The sequence below is a fragment of the Hypanus sabinus genome, chromosome 21 (assembly GCF_030144855.1).
Source record: "Hypanus sabinus isolate sHypSab1 chromosome 21, sHypSab1.hap1, whole genome shotgun sequence".
Taxonomy (NCBI): domain Eukaryota; kingdom Metazoa; phylum Chordata; class Chondrichthyes; order Myliobatiformes; family Dasyatidae; genus Hypanus; species Hypanus sabinus.
This window is the reverse complement of record NC_082726.1, coordinates 40,102,286-40,126,190: the sequence shown is the minus strand read 5'-3', so window position 1 is coordinate 40,126,190 and position 23,905 is coordinate 40,102,286. Positions and strand designations below refer to the sequence as shown.

General features: G+C 42.4%; 1 protein-coding gene across 4 annotated transcripts in view; it reads left to right on the top strand.

The window, feature by feature from the left end:
• The window catches only part of LOC132378983 (rho GTPase-activating protein 22-like), a 472,736-nt gene that overhangs the window by 108,475 nt on the left and 340,356 nt on the right, over positions 1-23,905 (top strand). The gene's annotated exons all lie outside the window — the stretch shown is intronic.

The window sequence follows — 23,905 nt, the reverse complement described above, 5'->3', positions numbered from 1 at the left end:
TTTCTCCCAGTCCTCAGGTGAGCCGTGTTTTTTTTGCTAATTTATATGTTTCTTCTTTGGAATTGATGCTATCCCTAATTTCCCTTGTCAGCCACAGGTGCACTACCTTCCCTGGTTTATTCTTTTGCCAAACTGGGATGAATAATTGCTGTAGTTCATCCATGCAATCTTTAAATGCTTTGCATTGCATATCCGCCGTCAACCCTTTAAGTATCATTTGCCAGTCTATCATAGCTAATTCACGTCTCATACCTTCAAAGTTACCCTTCTTTAAGTTCAGAACCTTTGTTTCTGAATTAACTATGTCACTCTCCATCTTAATGAAGAATTCCACCATATTATGGTCACACTTACCCAACAAGATTGCTAACTAACCCTTCCTCATTGCTCAATACCCAATCTAGAATGGCCTGCTCTCTAGTTGGTTCCTCGACATGTTGGTTCAGAAAACCATCCCGCATATATTCCAAGAAATCCTCTTCCTCAACACCCTTACCAATTTGGTTCACCCAATCTATATGTAGATTGAAGTCACCCATTATAACTACTGTTCCTTTATTGCACGCATTTCTAATTTCCTGTGTAATGTCATCCCCAACCTCACTACTACTGTTAGGTGGCCTGTACACAACTCCCACCAGCGTTTTCTGCCCGTTAGTGTTATGCAGCTCTATCCATATTGATTCCACATCCTCCAGGCTAATGTCCTTCCTTTCTGTTGCGTTAATCTCTTCTCTAACCAGCAATGCTACCCCACCTCCTTTTCTTTCCTGTCTATCCCTCCTGAATATTGAAAATCCCTGGATGTTGAGCTCCCATCCTTGGTCACCCTGGAGCCATGTCTCTGTGATCCCAACTATATCATATTCATTAATAACTATCTGCACATTCAATTCATCCACCTTGTTACGAATGCTCCTCGCATTGACACACAAAGCCTTCAGGCTTGTTTTTACAACACTCTTAGCCATTATACAATTATGTTCTAAAGTGGCTCTTTTTGCTTTTTGCCCTGGATTTGCCTGCCTGCCACTTTTACTTTTCACCTTACTACTTTTTGCTTCTTCCCTCATTTTACACCCCTCTGTCTCTCTGCACTTGGTCCCATCCCCCTACCACATTAGTTTAAAGCCTCCTGAACAGCAGTAGCAAACGCTCCCCCAGGACATTGGTTCCAGTCCAGCCCAGGTGCAGACCGTCCTGTTTATACCGGTCCCACCTCCCCCAGAACTGGTTCCAATGCCCCAGAAATTTGAATCCCTCCCTCGTGCACCATTTTTCAAGCCACGTATTCAACTGAAATGTCCTCCTATTTCTACTCTGACTAGCACGTGGCACTGGTAGTAATCCAGAGATTATTACCTTTGTGGTCCTAATTTTTAGTTTATCTCCTAACTCCCTATATTCACCTTATAGGACCTCATCCCATTTTTTACCTATATCGTTGGTACCTATGTGTACCACGACCACTGGCTGTTCGCCCTCCCATTCCAAAATGTCCTGCAGCCACTCAGAGACATCCTTGAGCCTTGCACCAGGGAGGCAACATACCATCCTGGAATCTCGTTTGCGGCCGCAGAAATGCCGATCTATTCCCCTTACAATTGAATCCCCTATCACTGTAGCTCTCCCACTCCTTTTCCTTCCCTCCTGTGCCATAGAGCCACCCATCGTGCAATGAACTCGGCTGCTGCTGCCTTCCCCTGATGAGACATCTCCCCCAACAGTATCCAAAACAGTATATCTGTTTAGGAGGGAGATGACCCCGGGGGACTCCTGCACTACCTGCCTACTGCTACGCTGTCTAGTGGCCACCCCTTCCCTTTCTGCCAGTGTAGCTTTTACCTGTGGTGTGGCCAACTCACTGAACGTGCTATTCACGACTTTCTCAGCATCGTGGATGCTCCAGTATGAATCCAATCGCAGCTCCAGATGCTCAATGCAGTCTACCAGAAGCTGCAGCTGGACACACTTCCTGCACACTTAGTCGTCAGGGACACTGGACGTATCCCTGATTTCCCACATGCTGCAGGATGAACAAACCATGGGGCCGATCTCAGCTGCCATGACCTACCCAATACTTGCCTCAACTTTTGAAACTTTCTCCTTTGAAAGGAACTTACCCGGCCTTATCTCATTCGGAGTGAAGCTTGTCCTCAGCCTCTTTTCGTCGAAGCCTCTCGAGTCAAAGCCTCAAATCTCCACTCCTTCACTGGCCACTCCGCTTGAGCTACCCCTCTATTTATTTGTTTGAGCTTTTCAAACTGCTTGGTCACCTGACCTCGATTGTCCAATCAGCTGCTTTCTGCTGAGTCTGAGCTATTCAAATATTGATTGTCTAATCAACGGCTTTCTGCTGAGCTATTCAAATCTTGATTGACTTGATTGCACAGTCCAACTGCCAAAACTGCCAGAATCTCTCGAGTCAAAGCCTCAAATCTCCACTCCTTCACTGGCCCACTCACTCACTGGCCACTTTCCACAGAAATAAATATATATGAAACACAAGACTTGTCTGTTCTGAGATGTGTACAATGAACTCAGAGGTGTTTCTGATGTAGGTGGGAGAACTTGATCTGTATGAATGCCATTAGAATATGGGCAGGGGTGTGTGTGTGTGTGTGTGTGTGTGTGTGTGTGTGTGTGTGTGTGTGTGTGTGTGTGTGTGTGTGTGTGTGTGTGTGTGTGTGTGTGTGTGTGTGTGTGCGCGCGTGCATCTGAGTGGGTACAGAATTTCAATTATGTGTGTGTTTGTGTGTGCATGTGTGTGTTATTATGTAGAAACACAGCATAATACAGTCCCTTCGACCCACAATGCTGTGCGGAACATGTACTTACTTTAGAAATTACCTTGGGTTATTCATAGCCCTCGTGTTTGTGTTTGTATGTGGAGGTGTTTCTGTGTCTTTTAATGCACGTACATATGGGTGTCTGCATTCTTGTGTGTGTGAATGTACGTGTTTATGAGTGTGTACACTCAGTGGTCACTTTATTAGGTACACCTGTACACCTGTTCATTAATGCAAATAACTTATCAGCCAATCATGTGGCAGCAACTCGATGAATAAAAGCATGCAGACATGGTCACGAGGTTAAGTTGTTGCTCTGACAAAACATCAGAATTGGGAAGAAATGTGATCGAAGTGACTTTGACCGCGAAATGATTGTTGATACCAAACCGAGTGATTTGAATATCTCAAACGGTTTATCGCCTGGGATTTACATGCACAACCGTCTCTAGAGTTACAGAGAATGGTGCAAAAACCAAAAAAAAACAAAATCCCATGGGTGAAAATGCCTTGTTAATGAGAACTCAGAGGTGAGTGACCAGACTGGTTCAAGCTGACAGGAAGATGACTCAAATAACCTTGCGGTAGAACAGTGGTGTACAGAAGAGTGCCTCTGAACAAATAACACATCAAACATTGAAGTGGATGGGCTACGGCAGCAGATTACCATAAATATACACTCAATAGCCACTTTATTAGTTACAGAAGGTACTTAATAAAGTGGCCACTGAGTGAGTGTCTGTGTGTGTGTGTTTCAAGTCCACACAGCCAAGACCGGTGACCAGTCTCCATTGTCTCAGGTCCCCTTACTAATTGACCAAGACAATTCTCTTGAATCCGTGTGCTGACTCCATGCAAAATTCCTCCAGGTTAAAGAATTCAGGCACAGACATCTTTCACAGCAGAATCAAACCCTGCTAACATGTTTACCAGTTCCTCTTCATTATTTCTCCCCTACTGGAACTATTATTGATGGCAGGAGCAGAAATCTTTCCCTGTGAGATTCGATTTTGCATTTATGTAGTCTCAGTGGTATCCAGTCCTTAGGAGCAATTACTGGTCTGTTGCCATTCCTCAAAGAATACGTCCTCCTTCCATCTTCTCCCTTATGAAATAAGCATCCGTTAGTCTTGAGAGACCATGGATTTGCGCCTTGGAAAGTTTCCAGGCGCAGGCCTGGGCAGGGTTGTATGGGAGACCAGCAGTTGCCCATGCAGCAAGTCTCCCCTCTCCATGTCACCAATGTTGTCCAAGGGAAGGGCCGATACAGCTTGGCACCGGTGTCGTCGTAGAGCAATGTGTGGTTAAGTGCCTTGCTCAAGGACACACACATAGCCTTAGCTGAGGCTTGAACTAGCAACTTCAGATCACTAGACCAATGCCTGAACCACTTGGCCACGTGCCAACACTCCCTTAGAAAGGGACGTATGATAGAGGAACACAAAATCATGAGAGATACAGATAGTATTAATGCAAGCAGGCTCTTTCCACTGGACTTGGTTGAGAACTAGAGGTCATAAATTAAGGGTGAAAGGTGAACATGAGGGGGTACTTCTTCACTCAGAGGTGGTGATAATGTGGAATGAGCAGCCAGTGATGCTTGGGCAAAGTGTAGCACCTACTTAGTTCCCCCCCCCCCCCGACCCCCCCCCCCCCCCCGATCAGGGTCACGTGAGGACATGGGAGCAGGTAGTGGATGATCACGTGAGCAACTGGTGCATTTCACAAGTCCTGGTTATGTGACCACTGATGCCAGACAGACAATCTCTGAAGAGTAATGATAATGGGTGTGTCACCCATCTTGTAAAATCTCCTCTATTTATGCCTTTTATTATGTTAAATACCTGTATCAGGTTACCTCTCACCTCCTTTGCACCAGGGATAACAAATTTAGGCTGTTCAACCTCTCCCCATAATTCAAGTCCTCTAATGCAGGCAGTATCCGAGTGAATCTCCTCTGCACCCTCTCCTGAGCAATGATAAATACAAGAGGTTTTGCAGCTGCTGGAAATCTAGAGTAACACATACGGAATGCTGGAGGAACTGAGCAGGTCTGAGTTCCTGAGTAGGATGTTGTCTGCCCTGCTGAGTTCCTGCAGCACATTGTGTGTCTGTGTACTACCTCTGAGCCATCACTTCCTTCCAGTAACATGGTGACCAGAGTGACTCACAGTTCTCCCAAGTGCGACCTATCTAGCTTTTTGTAAAAAGCTGCAACAAAATGGCTCAGCTTTTCTGTCCTTCCCCCAATCTAAGAGCACAAGCGAGTCGTACGCCTTCTTCACTGATCTACTGATATGTGTTGTAAATTTCAGAGAATTTCCACCAACGGAGTCAGGTTTATTACACTGACATATGTCATGAGATTTGTTTTTTTGTGGCAGCAAGCTATGGACTTGGTTCAGTCAGTTTGTCAGCATTACTTTGTGCCCTCCCACTTACAGCAGTGGTTCCCAACCTGGGGTCCTCGGGCCTCTTGCTTAATGGTGTTGGTCCATGGCATAGAGGAAACCGGGAACCCCTGCTTTACAGTAGATACCCAATATCTGACTCCCAAAATGTGCTATCTTACTTTTGTCAGGAGTAAATTCCATGTAGCTGGAAGACGTGGATTCATTTGTGCAGCAGGCCTGCTTCCATGTGACTCAGTGACTTAGTGATTTGAAAATGCATTAGGGATGTTCTGGTACACAGTGTTCATACAGGCAGAGAGCATTATACTATCTGTTATAAAGAAGAACAGCTCCCTAATACAAGGACAAATATCCCAAAGAGTCTATTGGACTTTAATAAAAATTCTTAAATTAACCATTTGTAGATCAAGGAATATTTGGTGTCAAGGTAGTGATGACGGCTTTGTCACCTGTCATGGTGATGGCAGTGACACGGAGATCTACCTTGTGCTTAATAACCCCTAATTGGAGGTCCCAGCAGCAGCCATTTTCAGCAAAGCAAGATCCCATAGCTGTGAACATAATGAACGACCAGCTCGTCTGATTTTGTTTGAAGGGGAGATATTCTCTCAGACACCAGATGACTGCATTGCCAGGTACTCGAGATAGATGAACCATTTGAACAGGCAGCCAGGATTTCAATGTAATCCAGTCTAAGGGATCACTCCTTGTCAAAGCAGCACACTTTCATTATTGTTCAAAGATGTCAGTTCAGATCTCGTCAGGTGGAGGAGAATAAAGACAGAGGCATAAAAGCTCCCAGTCTTGATAAGCAATGCCTTCGGAAGTTTGTTTTTTGAAGTTTGAGTTGGGAGAAGAAGGTTGTATCATCATCACAATGACAAACATCTGAGAAGCTGTTGTAATTTGTCAATGCAGATACAATTGTATGAACAAATTATCAAACACTTCTTTCTATCAGGTTCCTCCTTTAGCTAAATGTATAGACATGATTGAGCTTTGAAACAAATTAATGCATGAGGAAGCAAAGTTAATCACTAAGTGCTTCTGTGTGGCATTCCCTCTGTTTCTATATCTTAATTGAAGCATTACTGGCAGGCTACATCATTATTTTACCTTGTGATTTACAGACTGTGAGCTAAACCTCCATCTGCCACAATCTTGCACCATAGAAAAACTTCTCAAGTTCTTGAGGCTGATTACAGTCACATTGAACAAGGGTTCACAACATCAGCTCCTTTCAGCTGACAATCAGGTGCTTGTATCTTTGCCGTATGCTGAATTCAGATTGCCGAAAAAAATCTAGCCTGATGTTCTGATGCATTGTGGGCCAAACCTCTGCTTTCTATTGCTCTATATTCTGTAAGAGGGAAGAGTTAGATTGACTTTGGAGTCGCCTGAAAGGCTCGCACAACATTGTGTGCCAAAGGGTCTGTAGTGTGCGGTAGTGCTCAATGTTTTATAGGAGGGAAGGGTTGGATTGGCTCTAGAGTAGGTTAAAGAGTCAGCACGATAATGTGGGCTGAATGGGCTGTATTGTACTGTAGCTCTGTGTTCTATGTTAATACTGAAGGAGTACTGTACTGCTGGCAGGGAGGCAAACCATTGTCCATTCTGCACTGGATACAATAGCTTCCAGTGCACTCTCACAAAGTAGACAGGGCCAAAACTTTGGGTGTCCAGGCCAACATTTAATTCTCATTCACTTGCAGGCTTCCTAGAGCACAACCCTCTGATGCAAAATGATGCTTTTCACTGTATGTTTTGATGCTTTAATGTACATGTGACACATTAAGCTAATCTTTCCCTCAAGTGTGATGGCCCCCGTCGATGAATCATGAGCTGACGCAGCTTTGGACAGAAAGAGGAATGTGCTACAGTCACGTGGCAGCAGATCTGTGATCAGCGCTTTCAGGAGACAAAGTAGAAAAGGTGAAGGCAAAGGGGGTACCAGCAGTCAGGGTCAATGGTGTCTGTCAACAGACATGAAGGAAAACAGCTGGGTCATTTTAGTCAGACCTGTTGAGAGTTTCTGCAAGCTGTGTTTTATGAGAGTTTCTTTAGGAAACTTTTACAGATGACAATCCACTCTAAGACAAGTTATCAGTAGCAACTAACAATAGTACTCCATTCAAGTTTATTGGCATTAAAATGAGCTATTTTGCAGCAGCAGCACCATTCATCACAAATATGACAAATTAGCATAAATTATATATAACTTACATGTGAAAATCAATGTAACAACACTAGTGCAAGTTGGGAGGACAAGAAAGAAATATGGTCTTAGAAGGTGTTCAGGTTTTTCAGGCTGTCAAGAACCTGATATATAACCATATAACAATTACAGCACAGAAACAGGCCATCTCGGCCCTTCGTCGGTGCTGAACGCTTACTCTTACCTAGTCCCACCTACCTGCACTCAGCCCATAACCCTCCATTCCTTTCCTGTCCATATACCTATCCAATTTTTATTTAAATGACAAAATCGAACCTGCCTCTACCACTTCTACCGGAAGCTCGTTCCACAATGGTGGAGGGGGAGATGTTGTTGTTGAGCCCTCAGGTGAGGGTATTCAGGCTCTCGTACATCCTGCCTGATGACGGCTTTGAGAAAAGACCTGACGTAGGCTCCCAAGAGGTAACACCAGCATTTCCTTTCCCCTCCACAGATCTGCAGTGTTCCTCCAGCAGACTGTGTGAGGGTCTGGGTCCCAGCATCTGCAGACTCTTGTGTCTACATCTTAATAGAAAATGTTCCGTCAAGCTGCAGGAACCTAGTTCATTGTCTTCAAGAAAGATGTTCTGTCACACAGGAAAAGTAGGCAGCAGGTCCAGCCAAAACATTTTGTTTTCTAATTAGCTATTAAAGACCAGTGGTTATTTGATTTCAAACAATTGTACTTATTGTGCCTTTCTCTACTCTGCTACAGAAATATCATTATCATTAAACATTAATTATTCCAGTACATATTCCTATCATCAGACCCACTGAATAACCTAAGGCAATTGCAAATAAATCCATTATTAAAGTTGCTCTGCTGACTGTGGATTTGAGGGATTAGAGAGGTCTCACCACAGCTGAGCCCTGCCGCGACTTTGCGTGACATGTCACCACTAAAGTCAGCCTGAACAACTCACCCATCCTGCTTCTGGAGAAGCAGGCAACGTATGACCAACCTCACAGCTGCCACAAGGATGCCAAAGTGCTACTGACTGTACAGCACAGCAGTGTTGTGGTTGGTGTGACACTATTACAGCTCGGGGTGTTCTGTAGGTCAGAGTTCAATTCTGGCACCGTTGTGCAAGGAGTCTTTGTATGTCCTTCCCACGAAATGCAAGGGTTTCCCCAGGAGCTCCAGTTCCCTTTCGCAGTCCAAAGATGTACCGGATGGGTTAATTGGTCATTGTAAATGGTCCCGTGGTTATGTTAGGGTTAATTAGGGTTGTGGGATAGCAGGCATGGCAAGGCCTGAAGGACCTACTGCAAGCTGTATCATTAAATAAATAACTACATGTAACTAAGTATATGTAAATTATTGAAGTGATTATTGAGTTTCAGTGCATGATGTGGCTCTCAGAATCAAAACCAAACTACAGATGTTGGAAGCCTGAAATGAAAAGGGAAAATAGAGGAAACACTCAAATCAGGCAACATCTATAGTGAAACATAGAAATGTTTCAGGTTAACAAACTAGGAAAAGTTAGAAAGCAGGCATGTTTTAGTTTTTCTCAGTTCAGTGGTGATGCTGAAGCATGAACCACTCTCCAGAAATGCTCCCTGACCTGCTGAGTAATTCCACTATTATCCCTTGTTATTTGATGATAGACCCTTTGACTTTGACTCCATCTTTTGCAGACTGTGGTCTTTGCTTTGGTAGACACTAACAGCCCTTACACATCATCACATGGCCTTTGTGGCTAAAGGGAACGGGGGTATGGGGAGAAAGCAGGTACAGGGTTCTGAGTTGGATGATCAGCCATGATCATACTGAATGGCGGTGCAGGCTCGAAGGGCCAAATGGCCTACTCCTGCACCTATTTTCTATGTTTCTATGTTTCTATCATCCAAGTCTGGGGTAAAGGGATGGCAATCAACCTGAAAATGGGGGGTGGGAGAGGTGGGGGAAGTGGGGGAGGCGGGGGATACAATGACTGAACCTACCTTTCCCCAGCTACCACTTGGATGGCTCTACATAATGAGAAAAAAGCAGGGAGCAGCGCTCACTGCCCTTGCCCAGAGATTCCAAAGCCTACTGTTAATTGTTAATCATGTAAACCACTGGGTTGTCATTTGAGGAGATATCAGAGGATTCTCCCTTCGTTTTAGCAACATTGAACAACTAGGCTTTGTTCAGCGGCACAGAATGATTCCAATGATTCATTTCATAACATATCTGTGTTACCAAGCATGCAGCCCTCATGATAAATGGTATACGAGCAATTTCCTATTGACATTGAATTTAATTGCTTTAATGGAGTAGACTTGGAATTGGACCTACCAAAATAAAATATGATCTATTTGATAGCTAATGATTCAAATATCATGTTTCCCTAATTGAAATTAGGAACATTAATCATTTTAGTGGCTTATGTTAAATAATTTTGCTCTGGAGATGATTAAGCTGAGTGAAAATAGATACAACTGAATTTCGTGTTTACAGAGCTGATTGTTTAATCAATACTGGTCCTCGAGCTTTCACGCTGGATGTAGTACGGAGCCACTTTGTTTGAGCATTTCAGCTATTACCAGGGCTGGAGATGAAAATCTTCCTACGCACAACATAGTGCTAATAACCAGTATAGTGGTCAGCAAAGATGCACAGTGAAGTGCTGACAGCTGTAGAGGGATATTGCAAGCATACTTCCGGTTTGGTAGCGGCAGCGGTCCCTTTGATCACCAAAGTGTATTAGAAAACAGGATTAGTGTACAATTGATAAGCACCTTTACTTACTTTTGTCAAAACTTTGGCTTATTGTCAAAATTTCCTCTTGCAAATGATTACAACAATCTGTCCTGTTTCACTGTCAGCTGTCACAGTATAGCTCTAGGCATTTCTCACTTGATTCCACAATGCAAAAGGTTGTGTATTTGTAAAGGAAGCTTTATATTCAGCAGCTGCAGACTGGCAAATGTGTCTCCAGGAACTAGTGGACTGATAATTTGATATGTTGCTTTTAGAAAAACCACTAAAAGTTAGTGTATTATCTAATAAAGTCATGTTTACTTTATCTTCCCTTACCAATTCACAGAATGATGCAGACATTTTGACCTACTGTGTCATACAGGCTCTTTACTCAGCCTTGCAGTAATCCCTGTGTTTCTGGTCTTTGCTCATTACCCAACGTTTTCTTTTCTTTTAAAGTATTATCTGCTTGCTTTTGGAAATGTATTATTGGCGCTGTTCCCACAGTCCCTTCATGCTTCAGATCATAATCATTTGTGGTGGAGTGCATTTTATTTCCCCCCATACACTCTTATTTCCTACCGTAGCCTTTGGCTGAAACACTGAATCAGCTCTCATTTCAAAGAATGGGGAATGTTTGGTAGTTGTTCATGAGCAAGCCCTTTGCCAAGGTATTTACCTCTATTCCCTATTGTGTAAATAATGTTCTTAGTTTGGTACACACATTATCAATATCATTTTTATAGACCAGTAAGTTTTCTTTGTCACATATACTGTACATTGAAACACCAAAACGTACAGTCAAATGTATCATTTGTTTCAACGTCCAACATAGTCTGGGGATGTGCAGAGGGCAGCTCACAAGCTTTGCTATGTTTCCAGCACCAATGTAGCATTCCCAAAATTTAGTAGCTTGTAGGGGAGAAGATGAGAACTCCTTACACACAGTGGCGGGAATTTAACCCCACTCTTACAATCGCTGGCACTGTAAAGTGTGATGGTAACCTCTGTAGCCAACAGCCTATGTGTGGTCTGTCTGTCTGTCTGTCTCTCACTCTCTCTCTCACACACACACACACACACACACACACACACACACACACTGTAATACAAACAGGAAATAGCTTTAAGCAACCTGTGAGCAACTGTGAACATGATATTTGGATACTTCCCAAAGTGACCAGAAAGGGTCCTTCCTGAATCCCAATACAGTCATTCTAGACACAGGCTGTTTTCATGATCCTGTGGAAATGTTTCTGACAAATAAATTTGCGAGCCGATTGTTGTGCTGAAAGCTTCTTTCCAACGAAGTGGTAAGTAATTGAGGTATTAACATGGAGCTGCTTTGAAGGTCAAAGAATGCTTATGTTCTCTTGAAAGGAAGTTAAAGATTATAAATAAAATTAAAGGTATTTGCTTCAAGAAAGTCTACTCAAATACAAAACAGTTTTAACTGTTTATTCTGGGTAGCTTGACACTTTAGAAGAATAGGAAGGAAAAGGAGACTAATGGATTTCAATGAGATCAGCAGTATGGTGAGAAATGACTGGCTTTGAAGGTAGGGATCAGTCTGGGAAATGAGAGTAAGAAGCACCAGTGGAAGTCCCAAACTAGATGGACTCTTTTACAGATTTAAGAAAAAATGGGGAAAGAAATCTAGAATCTTGGAGTAACATTGCAAAGAAACAGGCCCTTTAGCCTATCGAGTGCACAGTGGCAATTATGCATTCTACATTCATCCCATTTCTTTTCATCAGTTTCACATCATATAAGATTGTAACACTCACTGCCCCTGCCTCCAGGTGCAAATTACAGTGGCCAGTTAATCTCCTAACCCGACATATCCCTGAAATGTGGGAGAAAAGGGTTTTGTCACAGGAGGATTGTGTAAACTCCATACAGTCAACACCAGAGGTCAAGATGGTATCCATAGTTACGGAAACAATCCACTCTTTATACTGGGCAGATGAGAGTGGCAGAAGTGATCTTGTAAAACAGTTCCTGGAACAGACTTGGGGCAGTTTCCCGAAACAAAATGTCAGAGTGCAACCAGGGAACAGGTTATTTTTAGATAAATAATACCCGACAGTACTGGAAATGCTTAGAAGGTCAGACTACTTTACGTCTGGTCCTGAGACAGTTAAATTAATGATCTCATTGTAAAGGACCATTGAGGGAAGAGTAATCCTCACACGATGAATTTCACCTTCAGTTTGAAAGTGAGGAAACTTAAGGAGTGAAAGTAGAGTTTTAAAAAATGTAAGCATGGAAAAGAGAGATGGTGTTTAAAACTAGAGAGCATAGATTTAGGGGAAAGGGTAAGATTTAAATGGGATCTTTGGAGGAATTTTTTCATGCACAGGATGGGTATGATCTATAACACTCTGCTTGAGTGACTGGTGCAAGCAGGTTCTCTCATAATTCTTTAAGATCATTTCAATTGCTTGTGCTATGAAAACTACAAACCAAGTGCTAGGAAGTGGGATTTGTGTAGATGGGCATTTATTGGGTAACATGGGCATGATCACAAAGGGGCCTGATTTTGTGCAGGGTTCCTCTATCACTCTACGTGGATAAAGTTGAATGGGAAAATGGTTTAAAGCCAAAGAAGCATTTGCCTAAAAGCTAATCAGCATTTGCCATTTAAGGGTTTTTCTTTATAATTCTCAACAAAGATCTGTTTGATTGAGAAGAATGTGAAAAGAATGATCTATCTGTGGTGAATATAGGGAGTTAAGGATGTCATCAAACTGAAAGAAAGGTCAACCAATGCTACAGAAAGTAGTGATAGACCAGAGGGGTGTGAAAATTTTTGAAGCTAGCAAAGAGGAAAACAGAAAAATAAAAAAAAATATGTGATAATAGAAAAAATATGTGATAAGAGAAATCGAACAATTGGAGTTTCTTCATGTACTGTATTTAAGAGGGGAAAAAGTAGCCAAGGTAAACATAGGCTCTCAGGAAGTCAGACTAGGTTATCAAAAATGAGAAAAAATGGCAGGGAATTTGAAGAAGTATTTTATATCTACTTTCAGAATAGAAAACATTAAAAATTCCATTAAGGATGACTCCCACATTCCAACAGGTTAGGTAACAAAAATTCACCCTTACAAATACACACATCACCACCAAAATCTCTGAGGTACAGAATAAACCTTCGCTCTCACAATAAGCATAGTCTTCTTTCAGTTCTCATTTCTTGACATATGCATGGTAATGTGGCTTTGCGTTACCGAAATTCGTGATACGGATGGTTTTCTAGGTATGCAACAATTACCTTAATGTGGGATCGACTATAATCACACAAAACAAAATCAGAAGGCAGAGAAACTTAAGGTCATTACAAATGGGACAAGGTACTGGGTAAGCCAGTGAGTCTAAAGGCTGACCAGGCTGGCTACGGTGATAGTGGCGACATCACTGTGATTGCCAGAATTCCCCAAATGCTGGAAATATTGTGCCAGTTTAGCTATTCAGGGAGATGCTGGGAACCTACAGAGTCATTACCCTAATATTTAACTCTGGGAAATGCTGGCATCCATTATTCAGGAAGCAGTGGTAAGATTTTTAGATGTTAGAAACAAGTTTATTAGATTTCGTCAGGGGTGTAACTAGCTGAGTGGTGCAAGGTAAGTGCTTATTCCTGTTCCTATGTTCTCAAGTACCTCCTAGAAATGCAACGAGATTCCATTTGTTTGTTCCGGCTTGATAACTTTCCAAATCACTTCAAAGACTGAACTCCATCTTGTATGGCTTCTTTCAACTTTATGTAATTTGCCAAGCCAATGTACTGATATAGTCACCGATATAATCTTTGTCTCAAGCCTTGAGTCAAACTCCGGCTCCTAGTTCCTAGTTTCTAGTTTAGAGTCATGAAGTCATAGAACACCACAGTGCAGAAACATGCCCTTCGGCCCTTCTAGTCTGTGCCACACTATTAATCTGCCTACCCCATTGACCTGCACCCAGATCAAACCATTCCATACCCCTCCCACCCATGTACCTATACACATTCCTCTTAAATGGTGAAAACGATCCCAGATCTACCAGTTCCGCTGGCAGCTCCTTCCACACGCTCACCATCCTCTGAGTAAATATGTTCCTCCTCATGATCCCCTTAAACAGTTCACCTTTTACCCTTAATCCTTGACCTCTGGTACCAGACTCTCCCAGCCTCAGTGGAAAAAGCCTGCTTGCATTTACCCAATATACGCCCCACGTAATTTTATGTCCCTCTATCAAATTTTCACTCATTCTCCTTCACTCCAGGGAATAAAGTCCTAACCTGCTCAACCTTTCCCAATAACTCAGGTCCTCATGTCCTGGTAACACCTTGTAAATTTCCTCTGCACTCTTTCAATCTTATTGATATCTTTCCTGTAGGTAGGTGAGCAGAAATGCACAAAATACTTCAAATTGGGCCTCATCAATGTCTTACACAATTTCAACAAAGCATACCAACTCCTGTACTCAGTACTTTGACTTATCAAGGCCAATGTGTCAAAAGCTGTCTTTACGAGCCTGTCTATGAATCTGCATTCCCAAATCCCTCTATTCCACCCCATTGCTCAGTGTCCTACCTTTCACTGTGTCAGTCCTACCCTGGTTTGCTCTCCCAAGGTGTAGCCCCTCAAACTAATCTGCATTAAATTCCATCTGCCATTTTTCAGTCTGTTTTTCCAGCTGGTCTAAATCCCACTGCAAGCTTTAATAGTCTTCTTCGCTGTTTGCTATGTCCCCAATCTTGGTGTCATCTGCAAATTTACTCATCCAGGTTACCACATTACCCACCAGATCATTGTTATAGATGACAGATACCAAGGGACCCAGCACCGATCCCTGCAGCACAGACCTGCAGTCAGAGAGGCTCATCCTTTACCCAGAAAATCAAAGGTTCAATGGTCAAATTTAATGTCAGAGAAATGTGTACGATATCCATCCTGAAATGCTTTTTCTTCGCAAACATCCACGAAAACAGAGAAGTGCCCCAAAGAATGAATGACAGTTAAACGTGAGAGCCCCAAAGTTCCCCCAGCTCCCCCCTCTCGCACGTAAGGTGCAGCTAGCAACGATACCCCCTACCCCCACCGGCAAAAAAAATGCACACATTGTTACATCACCGAGCCCAAGCATGTGCTAAGCAATAGCAAAGACGCAGACCAAAGTTACCCCAAAGGCTTTGTCTCTCCCTGGCAAGGGAGAGGGAGGTGTCCCCCATTTTTTCAATGAGCGGGAGACATAACAACAACCCGGTGGTTTATGATGTTAAAAGTCTGTTTCTTGGCTTTTTTGAGCTCTGTGTCCAAAGATCGCTAAGACCTCGGGTCTTCGGGCCCACAGTAGAAGATTTTCCGGCCCCCTCGATGACACACAAGTCTCCTGCCGTGACACCGACCTTCGATCCGCCCAGCTTCAGAGCCACAAGATCTTAGGCTTCCGAACACAATTGAGAATCTCAGGCTAAACCCTTGGCATGTCAAATAACGGCCAGTCGTGTAACCCCGAGAATAGGTCCTATTCCCGCAAAGAACCGAAGCTTGCCTAAATAGAGCATAACATTGTGGCGACCCATTTCCTGGCACATCCGAACCGGCTCTCAATTAGATAGCCTACGGGGGTTTGCGAGCACAGAGCTTTGGAGCCTCTGCGCCACGGGGGGGGGGGGGGGGGGGGCAGGTTGAGGGAGGCTTAAAAGTGAGGCTGAGGATTTCGAATAAAGTTTTTTCCTTCGACTGCAGTTACCGACTCCGTGTCATAATTTTAGCACTGCGTGTAGCACACCGCTACAACATCACCTCAGAAAACTTTCTTGCTGATTTTCAACATTGTTCCAAATTTAAAGATAATGTCTGAGCTTTATCATTTGCCCTCAGGGGAAAAAATCATACATTAAGGGACAGGTTAGTAAACTAATCAATGTGAATAACTAACAATCCTAGCAACTTATGAAATGGATTAAAATTCAGTAAGTAATTGGCTTAAATAGTTCAAAACTCAACACAATTAATGTGCAAAGTTATTTAAATAATTAAGTTTAAATGTACGTATGACCATGGTGTTAATTTCTACTCATGAAATGTGTTAAAATTCCATAAATAGTATCTTAAATAGTTAAGTATTCTACAGAATAGAAGAGGAAAATTATTTAAAAATATATTTTATATGTACTAATGACCATAAATAAATAATAGCAATGAGCAGAAATGTATAGCATGTTCCAAAGCAGCTTAATCCAAATTGTTTCTGTTACCCATCTAAGGAAAATGAACGAGCTGGGAACAGCAGGCTAGATAGAGCATCACATGATCTGTTCTGCATCACTCTTCCCTCCCCCCATCTCCAATCCAGTGGGAGCCCAAAATCCAGGGATAAACTGCAGTCCAATTTGTAAAACTTCAATCAAAATAAATAAGCTCATTAGTGTAAAGATATAAATACCAGGTATAAAGTCTATGGCAGTTTATGTTTGATGAGTTGAAAACATAAGATATCAAAATTCAACAGATCACACCTGTGGAAGTGGGAACAGAGTTGACATGGCAGGTTGAAGACCCTTTATTACAGCTGCCTGATGGTTATTTGTTGACAATGCACTGGTGCACACGGACTTCTCATTGCAAGTATCTTCAGAACCTCATCTTCACCACATTTAAGTTGGCCACAATTGAAGAACAAACCTAGAAAAGTATAAACCACCTGTTGGGTTTGGTGAAGGTTCTTCAAACTAAAACATTCATCTGCTTCTCTTCTCACTGAAGCTGTCTGACCTGCTGATTAGTCTGTATTTGCATTTTTTAATTTGCCGTTGGGTGGTAGCCATGTTTTGGAGTCAAGCCCCACTGTTAGCTGAGCTGTATGGATCTGTTCGACTAGACCTCTGGTTTATAACTTGCTTCCAATTGGCTGTTGGGTATTAGCATACACTATGACAGGTAAATAGCTTTCTGCTGGGATACTGAACTGTGCACAAGTGGAAAATCTCTGCCTTGACCTCCAGCCTGTGCTGAGTTATCAAATCTCAGATAAGAGAGAGAGAGATTCCCATACTACGGCACTAAGGCTAGAACATGTTTGAAGGTAGCTTCGAGTCAACCAACAATGACACAAGGCCTTCAGTCTATCTAGTTTATGATGACAATCAAGCACCCATTTTCACTAATCCTGCATAATTCCCATTATTGTATTCTCCCTACATTCTCATTAATTCCCTCCACAACCTATTATTCCACCATTCACCTATATACTTGGGGTAGTTTGCAGCGGCCGGTTAGTCTACCAATCTGCACATCTTGGGATGTGGGAAGAAACCACAGCATCCCGGAGAGATCCGTGTGGTCACGGGGTTAACGTACAAAATTCACTCAGACAACACGCCAGGTCAAGTCTGAATATGGGTCCCTGGCACTGTGAGACTGCAGCTCTGCCAGCTATGCCACTGTGCTGCCACAACTTCTGGCCACGTTCTGGTGAGGTCTCAGGGTACTTGGAGTCACTTGATAAAATAGGCCATAGCATAGTTTCCTCAAAGGAAATCTCAGCTGACAAATCTGCTGGAATTCTTAGAAGAAGTAACAAGCAGGATAGACAAAGGAGAATCAGTTTATGTGGTGTACTTGGATTTTCATGAGGCCTTTGACGAGGTCCTACTCATGAGGCTGCTGAACAATCTATGAGCCCATGGTATTGCAGGAAAGATTCTAGCATGGATAAAGCAGTGGCTGATTTGCAGGAGGCAAAGAGTGGGAATAAAGGGAGCCTTTTCCAGATGTTGCTGCCAGTGACTAGTGGTACAAGGGACTTACTGTTGGGACTTAGTTGTTTTATGTTATAAGTCAATGATTTTGATGATGGAGTTGATGGCTTTGGTGCTAAGTTTGCAGACGATACGAAGGTAGGTGGAAGGGCGAGTAGTTTTGTGGAAATAGAGGCTACAGAAGGACTTAGACAGATCAGGAGAATGGGCAAAGAAATGGCAGATGGAAGACAGTTTCAGGAAGTGTATGGTCATGCACTTTGGTAGAAGAAACGAAAGAGTTACGTATTTTCCAAATAGAAAATACAAAAAAAAACCTGAGGTGCAAAGGGACTTGGCACCTATTGTGATCAGTTTTGGTCCCCTTGTCTTAAAAAGGATGTGCTGAAACTGGAGAGAATTCAAAGGAGCTTCACATGAAGAATTCCAGGCTTGAGTGGCTTGTCATATGAAGAGTGTTTGATGGCTCCAGGTCTGTATTCACTTGAATTCAGAAGAATGAGGGTGACCACATTGAAGCCTATCAAATGGTGAAAGGCATTGATAGAGTGAATGTGGAAAGGAGATATCCTTTGGGGGGAGAGTCTGAGGCCAGATGATACAGCCTCAGAGTAGAGGGGCATCCTTTTAGAATGGAGATGAGGAGAAATTTCTTTAGCTAGAGAGTGTTGCATCTGTGGAATTCTTTGCCACTAGTGCCTGGGACAGCCAAGTTTTATGTACATTTAAGGCAGAGGCTGATAGATTCTTGATTGGTCAGGGCAGGAAGAGATAAAAGAGAAGGCAGGAGGTTGGGGCTGAGAGGAAAATTAGATCAGCCATGATGAAATGGCAGAGTCAAATGGCCTAATTCTGCTCCTATATCTTGCAGTCTTATAATACACTCTCCAAGCGGTTGAACATCTCAGCTCCAATAAGCAAAATGATGGAAGAACCGAGTGGCTTATGCAACATCTTTTGAGGGGCAGTCAGCATCTTGGATTGAGGCATATCATCTGGACAGAGGGGAGATTGTCAGAATAAAGATGTGAAGGAAGGTGTGGAGTGCGAGCTGGCAAGAGATAAGTGGATGCAGTTGTGGAGGGGTTCATTGGATGAGGGAAGAGTTGAAGTGGTGACAGAGGCTGGGAGGTGATAGGTGGAGGCAACAAAGGGCTGCAGATGATGGAATCTGATAGGAAATGAAAGTAGAACACAGAACCAAGCAATGGAGGTGGATGGGTAGATAGCAACAGGAGAGGGGAGGAAACCCAGTGGAAGGAGTGTGTGGATATTGGCAGATTGGGTGGGTTGAGGAAGGAAAGAAGGAAAATAAAGCAAGATGGTGGAGGTTGTACGGATGGGTTTTGGAGGAACTGAGTAGATCAGGAGGATGAGAGTGAACGTTATCTGTACAGTTCAACCAGCTGTTGAAGTTGTCTCCAAATATAGAAAAGATTAGAAACCTTTGACAGGTCAGTAGCAGTGGGCTCAGAGAAACACTTGGTATGATTGGCAGCTTCTAATCTTTCCATCTGACTGAAGAGTTTGTCAAAGTTGTGTAAACCTGAGATCCATCTTGACACAAAGAAAATTAGTCAAGGGGAAACATAATATATATATGAATATTCATCAATATATGTTTTAAACTTTTTATGCAGTAATGGGACTACTCTTTTTATTTCACATGACATCAGAATGAGGTATGTGTCTAAGCAAGGAGATAAAAATTATGATAAGAACTTGGTCCTGATGAAGGGTCTCGTCCTAAAATGTTGACTGTTTTTTTCCCTCCATTGATGCTGCTTGACCTGTTGAGTCCCTTCAGCACATTGTGTGTGTTGATTTTAAAAAATGGTGGCTTTTGTTGTGAAATTGTATTAAAATTTATAAAACGGCAGTGTCGAAGTGCAGAGATTATACAAAAAGATTCCAATTCAGCTGAACATCGAAACAGTTTCAAGCGGTTTACCCTCTTCACTTATATCTTTTAATCCACATGAAAGGTCTCAAACCAAAATATTGACTGTCCCTTTTTAATCACCTAATTATTTTCTTTTACTCCTATTAATTCTTTCATCTTATATTAAACCAATGCCAACAAAACCATGTAGAGTGGCTGGTAGAATGGTGTGAGCGCACCAACTTGAGTCTCAAAGTGGAGAAGACTAAAAAGATGATTGTGGACTTTAGGAAGTTTCCAGCTGACCACTCCTTACTGCACATAAATTGGTCCTCTGTGGAGAGAGTTAGAAGCACAAGGTTTTGAAGAGTGTACATAATGGACAATATCACTTGTCCCTCAACACCATCTCTTTAGTCAAGAAAGCACAGCTGCATCTCCACTTCCTGAGGAGACTGAGGCAAGTGAGGTCCCAATTTTTACAGGGACACCATTGAGAGTGTCCTGACCAGCTGCATTGCCGTTTGGTACAGGAACCACAAGACGTTACAAAGTAATGTGAGGACTGCTGAGAAGATCATTGGGTCTCTTTCTTCCTCCCATTTATACTCACCAGGAGTGCTGCTTACGCAGGACTTTTAACATTGTCAATGGTCCCTCCCAATCATCCAACAATCTCTTTGACCCATCAGGCAGGAGGTACCATAGCATTAGGACAAGGACTGTTAGGATGGGAGACAGCCTGTGAGACTACTTAACTCACTCCCACCAACCAGGTTTCACCATGTATGAAGCTCCAGTAGTGTTATACTATTTACTTTTTAACTTCTGACATAAATGCACCTTATTATTTGTTAATTTATTTGTGGTAATATTAATTAGTGAGTTGTGATTGAGTTATGCATAATGTGCTAAGCACCTTGGTCCGGAGGAATGCTGTTTCATTTGGTGGTATACATGTATACGGTTAAAATAATGATAAACCTGAACTTGTTGTCTAATTCAACTATAAAAAAAATCTGTCCTTGGAATGAGAAGAACCAGAATTTAGATTTATTTCCACTGACTTATATGATGTGATACTGGTTGTTTTGTAGCAGCAGCACAGTGCAAAGACATAAAATTACTATAAATTACAAAAATAATAAATAGTGCAATAAAAAGAAATAATAAAAAGCTGTTTATAGGTTCATGGACCATTATGAAAGCTGATGGCAGAGGGAAGAAGATGTTCCTGAATCATTGAGTGTAGAGGAAAGTTTAGGGGAGATGTTAAAGCTGTTTTTTTCATAGTGTGATGGGTGCCTTGGAATACACAGCTGGGAGTGATGGTAGATGTGGATATATAGTAAAAATTAAAAGATTTGGTTAGGCACATCGACATAAGAAAAATGAAGAGCTGTGCATTGCAGTGGGGGGGGGGGATGAATTAGTTTGATCATGGAGTAGTTTTATATCGGTCAGCCAAACAACCACAGCAGAAGGGCCCATACTGTGCTGTGCTCTACTGTTTTCCATGTCTCAATGAGTGAGGGCAGGTCCTGGGTGGTGATGGTCCCTTGTGATGGATGCCGCCTTCCTCTTGAAGATGTCCTCAATGATGGGGAAGACTGTGCTCATGGTGGAACTGGCTGAATCTACAAACCTCTGCAATCTCTTGCAATCCTGGGCAATGGAGCTTCTATATCATGCTGTGATGCAATCAGTCGGAATGGTTTCCACCCTACATCTACAGAAAGTTGCCAGAGCCTTTGGTGACACGGGAAATCTCCTCAAATGTCCAACAATATGGAGCTGAGGGTGTGCCTTCTATTTGACTGGCCCAGGATAAATCTGCAGCGTTACTGGCACACAAGAGCCTTACCACCGCTGACCTTCCTATGAGAACTGATGCGAGTTCTCCGGACTTCCCCTTCCTGAAGTCCACAATCAAAAAAGGTCTTTCTTTCCTGCCTCGCCTATTTTAAAGAGATGTAAATAGCTTTTTTTTATAGAAATCTGAAATAAGAGTGTGATTCATGAAACTGCGGCTAACTTCCTCATCGTAAAGTGGAGCATTCGCTTGTCATGGGCTTTGTCAGATGTGATTACAACAGAACTATGTATTTATAGCAGAGGCAAATAAACTCAATGTCATTTCCAAAAGTGGATTTCCTCAGACTTAGCCACGTCACCCCACTACTAATGTCATGTGTACTTAATCACAGCCATTTCTGTAACTTGACTCAATGTATGAGATATGTTTAATATCCAAAGGGTAGGGGCTGGCTGAGAATGATTTTGAGCTACATTTTATAATATTCTACTTTTGGTTTTGTTGCATGGTGTTAAAAATGCACAAATAAATTAAAAAGGGAGATTATAAAGTCCTTGTTGTAAAGAGCCTGTTAACTCAGAGAGCTTTAGAGTGATATTGTACAGAATTAGTCCCTTCTGCCTACTGAGTCCACACCACAGTAGCCCTTCACAGTAATCCTCCCCTAACAGATTCCTTCATCTCCAGCCCTTGACCTTTCCCACCCACCTGGCTTCACCTATCACCTTCTAGCTAGCCTCCTTCCCCTCCCCCCCCCCCCACCACCACCCTTTTATTCTGGCATCTTCCTCTTTCCTTCTCAGTCCCGAAGAAGGGTCTCAGCCTGAAACGTGGGATATCCATTCATTTCCATCGATGCTGCCTGACCTGCTGAGTTCCTTCAGGATTTTGTGTGTGTTGCTTTATACTGATCCTCTTTGTTATTAACAAACAAAAGAAAATCTGCAGATGCTGAAAATCCAAGCAGCACACACAAAATGCTGGAGGAACGCAGCAGGCCAGGCAGCATCTATAGAAAAAGTACAGGCGACGTTTCGGGTCAAAACCCTTATACTCTCCACTTACTCAACAATTCCATCCTCTGCCAGATTCTACCTCTCAGCTATACACTATGGGCCGTTTGTAATGGACAATTAACACACCAAACTATATCCCCTTGGCATGTGGCAGGAATCTGGAGCACTTGGAGAAAACCCACGAAGTGTCCAGGAGAATCTGCAAACCCCACACAGGTAGTCCCTGAGGTCAGGATTGAACCTGCATCTCTGACACTTTGAGGCATTGGTTCTACTTGGTTCCACAAGAAACATCACCTACAATGATATTCAGTGGCGATTCAGTGACAAATGTACAAAGGCACAGATAATGTAGGCCAGCAGATGGCAACATGCTTACTTCACAGTGTAAAAGTCAGCCACTCCTCACTATAAGTAAGATAAGGTGGAGAGAAGGGATGTTCTGATGTCCTTATAACTGGCAGTCCATTGTGATCTTTTTGCAATATTTTTATGTATTTGCATGTTAATGTGGAAAATGACTATACTGTGTGTTGAAGCTCTCTGAAGGTTAAAAATGTGTTTAGTAATCCATGCACCTCTGGAAGCAAAGACTTCAGCAACCTACTTCAAAAGCAATTCTTTTCTATTGGCAATACTTCTGTTGTCAGGCAAATTCTAATAAGACTGACAACTCAGAAAAGTGAGACTGAAACTCGTATCTCTCCAATCCAAAAGGTTGCTTCAACTTGTAGAGGACAAATATCTCTTAATCAGTGATTAAGAAATAAAATAAGAGGTAAAATAACAATAAATTTCCAACAAATTCGATTAGCGAAAAGCCCTTTCTTTATACTGTTGGTTTTACATACAAAGATACCCATCAGCTTCAAAACCTCAGCATTAGCCAAGAGTTTTCCTGGCATTTTGGTTAGCTGATATGTCTATAAGAAATGGCCACTGAATTCCAGGGCAATGTGTGAGCTGAATTGCACCCTACCTCACCGTTTCCCCTATACAACATTGTTTTTCTCCATCTTTTCCTCAAGCCATGAACTCACAGATACCAACAATTTGACCATGAAGACTGAGTTAAACACTTGAAAGAAAAAATTGCCATAGGGCCAACTGAGATAAACAAAAAGTGTTTGTTTTCCATTGACTAAATATGTTGGACATGCAGTTTTCTTCCAAATTACTCCTTGCTTTGTGTCTTTGGTTACCCCTTCCCTGAACTCATTCAAGAATTGATCATAAATCATGGATGAGTCATAAAACTCAGAAAGAAAGAATCTCACATGCAATAACATTTGTAAAGAGCCTTGAGCCATGAAACCGCTTATAGGAATTTA